A 6,593-nucleotide genomic window follows, 5' to 3' on the forward strand; every position below is an offset into this window, starting at 1 on the left:
GTTGTTGGCACTCCGTCGCTTACAAAGTCGAGAGTTCCAGTTGATCCGATCAACGGAACAGCCTGCTGTGAAATTAACGTGCAAGTGGCTGAGCACTCCACAGACACGTGTACCTTTAACGTAGTTCTCGGAGATATTCAGCGTGACACGGTGTGACAAGGCTGATCCTTTGAATTACAGGCACAACAGAAACAGGAAGTAAGAGAAAGTTGTGGTGAAAGAGTACAGCAGGGTTCGCCACCATCCCCTGCCGGAGCCTCGTGGAGCTTTAGGTGTTTTCGCTCAATAAACACTCACAACACCCGGTCTGGGAATCGAAACCGCGATCCTATGACCGCGAGTCCGCTGCCCTCACCACTGGGCCATTGCGCCTCCACGCAACACGTCAATAAGTAATATAATATTTTACAAGAGAAAGCTTCAAATGAACCTGGTGAAACCAGAATTTCTATGAGTTTATTTTTTTTTCGATATCTACACAAACAGAATAAGTAAATATCATAGACCATATACCATTATACTTGGCATAACAGGAGAATTCCTTAGTGGATGTTGCAATTCTTTCAAACAAAAACAACAATGTTAACAGAGAAATAGAAAAGATCTTAGATATACTGAATTAGAAATATCCAATTAGAATTATCATATATCAGCAGCAAAAATGAAAATCATGCTAATTATCATTGAGGCTTTCAGCTTAATACCAAAAGCCAAAATAATACCATCTAGAACAGTTGGAGATCAAGATACATGTGAATAGTCCAAAAGTTAACCCTTTTAAGAAAAGCTTCTATTCTTAAAACAGTACTTTCTGTTTAAGGCCTTATTGAGCAATGAAATAATAACAGTATTAATAGAAATAATAATTTCCTAAATCAGTAAGAAAAACTAAATAGTTTAGTATTTTGATATATTCTAACAGCAAAAATATGCATACGAAAATTTTCAAAAGTAATATTTTCTCATTTAGGTCATTCTGACATGTTATCTAAAGCTGAAAGAATTTAGCAGCTCTCATTTGTCTTAAGAATCATGTTTGAAACCATGTTAAAAGTTGTGAAAGTAACAGCCTTAGCACATGATTTCTATAATAATACATTTACCATCACCACCCTACAAAAAATTTTCTAAAAAACTTTTGTTTTGCCTGATAGTGTGTTAAATCAATGCTACCATTTTCCAATTTTAACAGTAAACTGGTATTTTCATTGAGTTATGTGGAGGTTATTTTGTTTTATTTTTTACTAAATTTATGTTGACTTTTATCACAAATCTTTATACTTCAGTTCTTGAACTTCAAATGAATAATATAATAAAAAAAAATAATAAAAGCCTTCTTTTATCTTCTATAATTCTCTTGTATTTCATTGAGACCAAAGTTAGTTTTGTTTTATATTTGAAACTTATTGACATGAAATATTATCCACCAAGTTCAGTTGTAATTACACTTAGTAAACTTTTAAGTTTTGGAAATTCTTTCTTCAAATCAAATGATTCTTGTTATAAAGAAGTCCATGTTGTTTTGAGCTGCAGCTTGAACAGTCTAACAAAAACAAAATCTTACCATGTGTTTGTCACACTAGCATGAGTGAGACAAAACTATTCAATTGAATGTTTTTTTTATTCTCAGATCTTTTGCCTGCTTCAACACTCAGCATTTAACTACTTTTCGAGAATAAATAACTCAAAAGTTACTTCATCTCATTTTCTTAATTTTACCACTTTTCTAATTATTAATCGTTTGATTCTGTTGTTGTTGTTGTTGTTGTTTTCTTTTTACACCAAGTGCCTTCCATCAACCTTATTTTTCTTATTGTAGGGATTAGTTCTTTCTTACTTTACAAATTTATCTCAGTGATTGATTTTAATTTCCAACTTTTTAAAACACAAATATTTACAAGTATTCAAAGAGATTTTCACGCTTGATAACCATAACAGATGCAGGCATAGCTATAAGGCTAACAAGTTTGCTTTACAACTGCATAGACTGAGGTTCAATACCACCAGGTAGCATATTTGGCAAGTGTTTTCTACCATAGATTTAAGTTGACAGTGGAATTTATTGGACAGTAAAAGTGCAGAAAGCCATCGTAGACTATTGAAACTGAATAATTCTTTATTCAGTTTTCTTTATTCAGTTTTCTGGAGTCTTTTCTTTCAAGCCATCTAAATAAGGCTCCCTTGTGTTCAGAAATAGTTCTGTCTAGGCATTAACTAGCTCTCTCTCTCTCTCTCTCTCTCTCTCTCTCTCTCTCTCTCTATCTATCTCTCTCTCTCTCTCTCTCTCTCTCTCTCTCACTCTCTCTCTCTCCATATATATATATATATATATATATATATATATATATATATATATATATATATATATATATATATATATATATATATATACTGTATACATACATACACACTCGTACACACATACATATATATTTATAAGACAAAGCATAAACAATGATCATTACATACATCCTTATCATAGTAAATTTGATGTCCAACTATTTCCAATACGCATTATAGGTTCGTTATTGATTGGTTTGTTGATGACTGGTTTAATTAATCAGTCTATGGATGGCCCCATTGATTTGGTAGATGGAGAATGATAACCCATCGTATGATATATGTATATATATATGAGAGAGAAAACAAAAAATGGAACAAGAACGTAACAGGCGACAACAAAACATCCGGAGAGTTGTATCCGGACGATACAAAAAAGGACAGGTAAAAACAAAGATGGGTCATTCGGAGTTTTCTATCCTCAGTCGAGTTCCAGATTTTCTCGGCAGTTTCGGCCGGAGGAGCAGTATTAGTTGAAATTCAAAATAGCAATCTGAATATCATACATAAAGCAGATATACAGTTGGAAGCCTGCTAAACTGTGGTATTCGTCTTGAGAAAGTATCTATTTTGTCCGATAGTGTTATAAAGTACTGATGAAAAGCAGCGTATGAAAACAGTCCATCAGTCACATTGCTAAGTACGTATTTCTGCTTCCCTGAGATTCTTCAACAGCAAGTATCCACTGGCACCACATGCTAAGAGAAAACAAACCAAGCACTGATATAGTTCAACAATTATTGAAAAATTACTGTTGAAGTTAGCAAGCAGGTTCAATAAAAAAATTGTTATGAACAATGGAAAACAGTATTAGCTCATACACACACACACACACACACACACACACACACACACAAACACACACACACACACACACACACACACACACACACACACACATGCATGTATATATGAATATACAAACACACGTATATATACAATATATACATGTATAAGTGTGTATATCTGTGTATACATATATAAATATATAGATAGATGATAGACGTATATATGTATGTATATGTATGTAAGTATATATATATATATATATATATATATATATATATATATATATATATATATATATATATATATATATATATATATATATTTTATTTTTTTTATTTGTTATATATGACGTTGACCACTAACGTGGACATTCAATGTGCTAGAAATAGATCACATCTTGTGTCTAATAAGACCTAAATTGTTCTTAACATGAAATATAGCGTGATACCAAAACGTAAGTGGGCAAGATATTTAAAATCACCGAAAAGAAACATTATTAAACAGGGACCGGTTTCAAAATTTAACAATCTTACCGACTGTCTATTTCTCTTCAACCTGATTTGTAATGGAGCCATAATCATCAGAACCCCATACAAAGTTGCCCACCGCCATAGGTGCGCGTGTATATGGTTCTGCTAATTACAGCTTAATGGTAAAATTCAAAAGTCTTCGTTTTGGCGCGCTAATTCCAGGAATATGTCTGCAGAGAATATTTACTGCGTCGCATATATCCAGTATGAGAACTCGGTAAGGGTTAAAGATATATATATATGCATGTATATATATATTTAAGTAAGCATTTTATGTATTCGGGTTATTAACATCACGCCCTATAGGTTTTACGACGGACTTTCTCGGTGAGGACAGCGTATGTATATGCAGCTTTGCCGACCGACCTGCACAAATGATTTGTTTATAGTGACCAAATGTATGTGCTGTACATTAGCTCACTCCCTCCGTCAAATCGACGTTGCCTGAACAGGTGTACGGTGTACTACGAGTCGAAGTGATCGCAGAGCAGTGTAAGATGAAGTGTTTTGCTCAAGAACACAGTGCACCACCTGCTCTAAGAATTGAAACCACGATTGTGAAATCGTGATACCTAACCACTAGGCCATGAGTCCTCATAGTTTTTATATTCTTACACTAAATGTTATTATTAGCCTGTTATTTATTCATTAGCGGGACCCGTGAATATTTCACGGAATTAATGGTAAATTTATTGGATCATTTCTGAAAAATTTATTTAAAAACCCTGAGAGCGTAGCCTGTATTGTGTCTGCTACTCATTGAAAAGTGAAAAAAATTGGAATACGATGATTACTTAATGCACTTTATATAAACACTTTATATACTTTATGCATAAGTCTATAGACTTGATACACGGCACTCTTCTTCTTCTTTCTCATTCACTCCTCGCCTTACCCTCTTTTTCTTTCTCTTTTTTTCTTTCGCTCTTCGCCTTTCCCTTCAACTAATTACGTTACAGACGGGTTAAGTAACGGAGAAAAAAAACTAGTTCTGAAACAAAATTGCATATTTCACACGCCACAACCTCTTCCTCCCCACTCCACCTCCCATCCCTCCCATCTCCCATCCCTCCCATCTCCCCCTCTCTCATCCTTCGCCTCTTCCATTCAACTAATCACGTGGAAGCGTTACGGACAGGCTAAGTAACGGAATGACACGCAGAATTATTGTAAGATTGCACTCTCCTTTGATAGATATTACCTAGGTTGGAAATTTGTAGCAATGTATTATTTTCCATAGATATATATTTGAAGTCTTATCGTGTATTCATTCATCTAATGTTTGTTTTTCCATGCAATCATGGGGTAGACAATGACTTATTTGAGGCAGGATTTTATGGCTAGATGCTTTTCTTGCTACCACCCTTAACCTGTCTTTTCAAGTCAAGGATTTCTTTGATCCCACGAGTCTTCAAAAGTGCAGAGTGATCAGTTGCAATATCAACAAAAGAATACAAACATCAAGACAGCACATTTCACTCAAGCAATGACAAGCTGTGAAATATCAACATCCCCCACACACATATATATACACGCACGTACACACGCACACGCACACACACACACACACACACACACACACACACACGGAGGCATGGCTGTGTAGTTACGTAGTTTGCTTCCCAGCATGGCACCTTTGCCAAGAGTCTTCTGCTATAGCACCAGTTGACCAAAGCTTTATTACATCAATATGCATACATAAAACAGCTCGTTCAGACTGACGTTATGCGTCATATGACACAGGATTTTTCAGTTTCATTTAACCTCTTCAGTGATGAGTACCACCAGCTATTCTAAGCAAGGCTGGAACTTTCGTTTTAATAAAGAAATCAGCAATCACAATATTCTCTGGCTTGCGTTTTCGCAACGCAAAACTTACCCCTACTTGTTTGGATATGAACTCGCCGAGAAGCATCTGACTAAGTATATGAAATGTACAGTAGGTAGTCGACACCCGTAGCTAACAGTTGCATGCTGTCCCTCCCTTCCAGATTGTGAAAGTTTACCATAACGTTTAATCTAAATTCAGTGAAATTTTTTTATGGGCAAATATGGGTTAAGTCAAAATATGCTCTCGAAACAGTAACAGATTAACATAATGATATGTTTAACAATTATAATGTATGCATAAACGTAGACAGGAATATTTTGTCTCAGAGAGATTGTGTGTTAAAGAAAATAACTCTCACAGATTGATACCAGTGGATCATCAGACGCTGCTGTTTCACCTTAATGATAACACCCGGACATTCTCAATCCTGTCCAGTGCATATTTTGTTTGCTGATTTCTTTATCAATATAAAAGTTCTGACTTAGCTCACAATTACCATGAGAGTCCACCCCACGAGGAGCCTAAATAAAGCTGAAATATCAGTGTTTGACAATCCACTGACATCATTATGAGAGAGAACTATATTTTTAACACAAAAAACATCTTAAAAGAAGTTTCTATGAGACAAATTATCGTACCTAGTGCCACATCGCGTTAGTATATACATTATAAATTTATACACATCGTTATTTTAGAATTAAAATTATTTTCATTTTCAAACCTCACTTTTTTTCAGTTTACTGAAGTTTTAAAGAATTCTATGCCATGAAGCATATGTTATCCAGATTTCTGCTCATTACAATGTGCAGTATATTAGCAACCTTTTTTATGTACTTTTAATATTCTTCTATTATTTTTCCATTCCATCCAGAAAGTTGATACCTGGATCCATTACAGGTTTTCCTAGGTTAGTGAACTAAATGTTGTAGATATTTATCCTGAATTTGCATTTTTCAGTCTACCGAAGTAGTAAAGAAATCAGTCATCAGACTTATGCTATCCAGATTTCTGCTAATTACAGAGTATTATATATTAGCAAAATTAAATCCTAATTTGTTGTACATTTATTATTTTTTCACTCTAACCAGAAAGTTGCTGCCTGG

The sequence above is a fragment of the Octopus bimaculoides genome, chromosome 5, assembly GCF_046866305.1.
Source record: "Octopus bimaculoides isolate indiv1 chromosome 5, ASM4686630v1, whole genome shotgun sequence".
Lineage (NCBI taxonomy): Eukaryota > Metazoa > Mollusca > Cephalopoda > Octopoda > Octopodidae > Octopus > Octopus bimaculoides.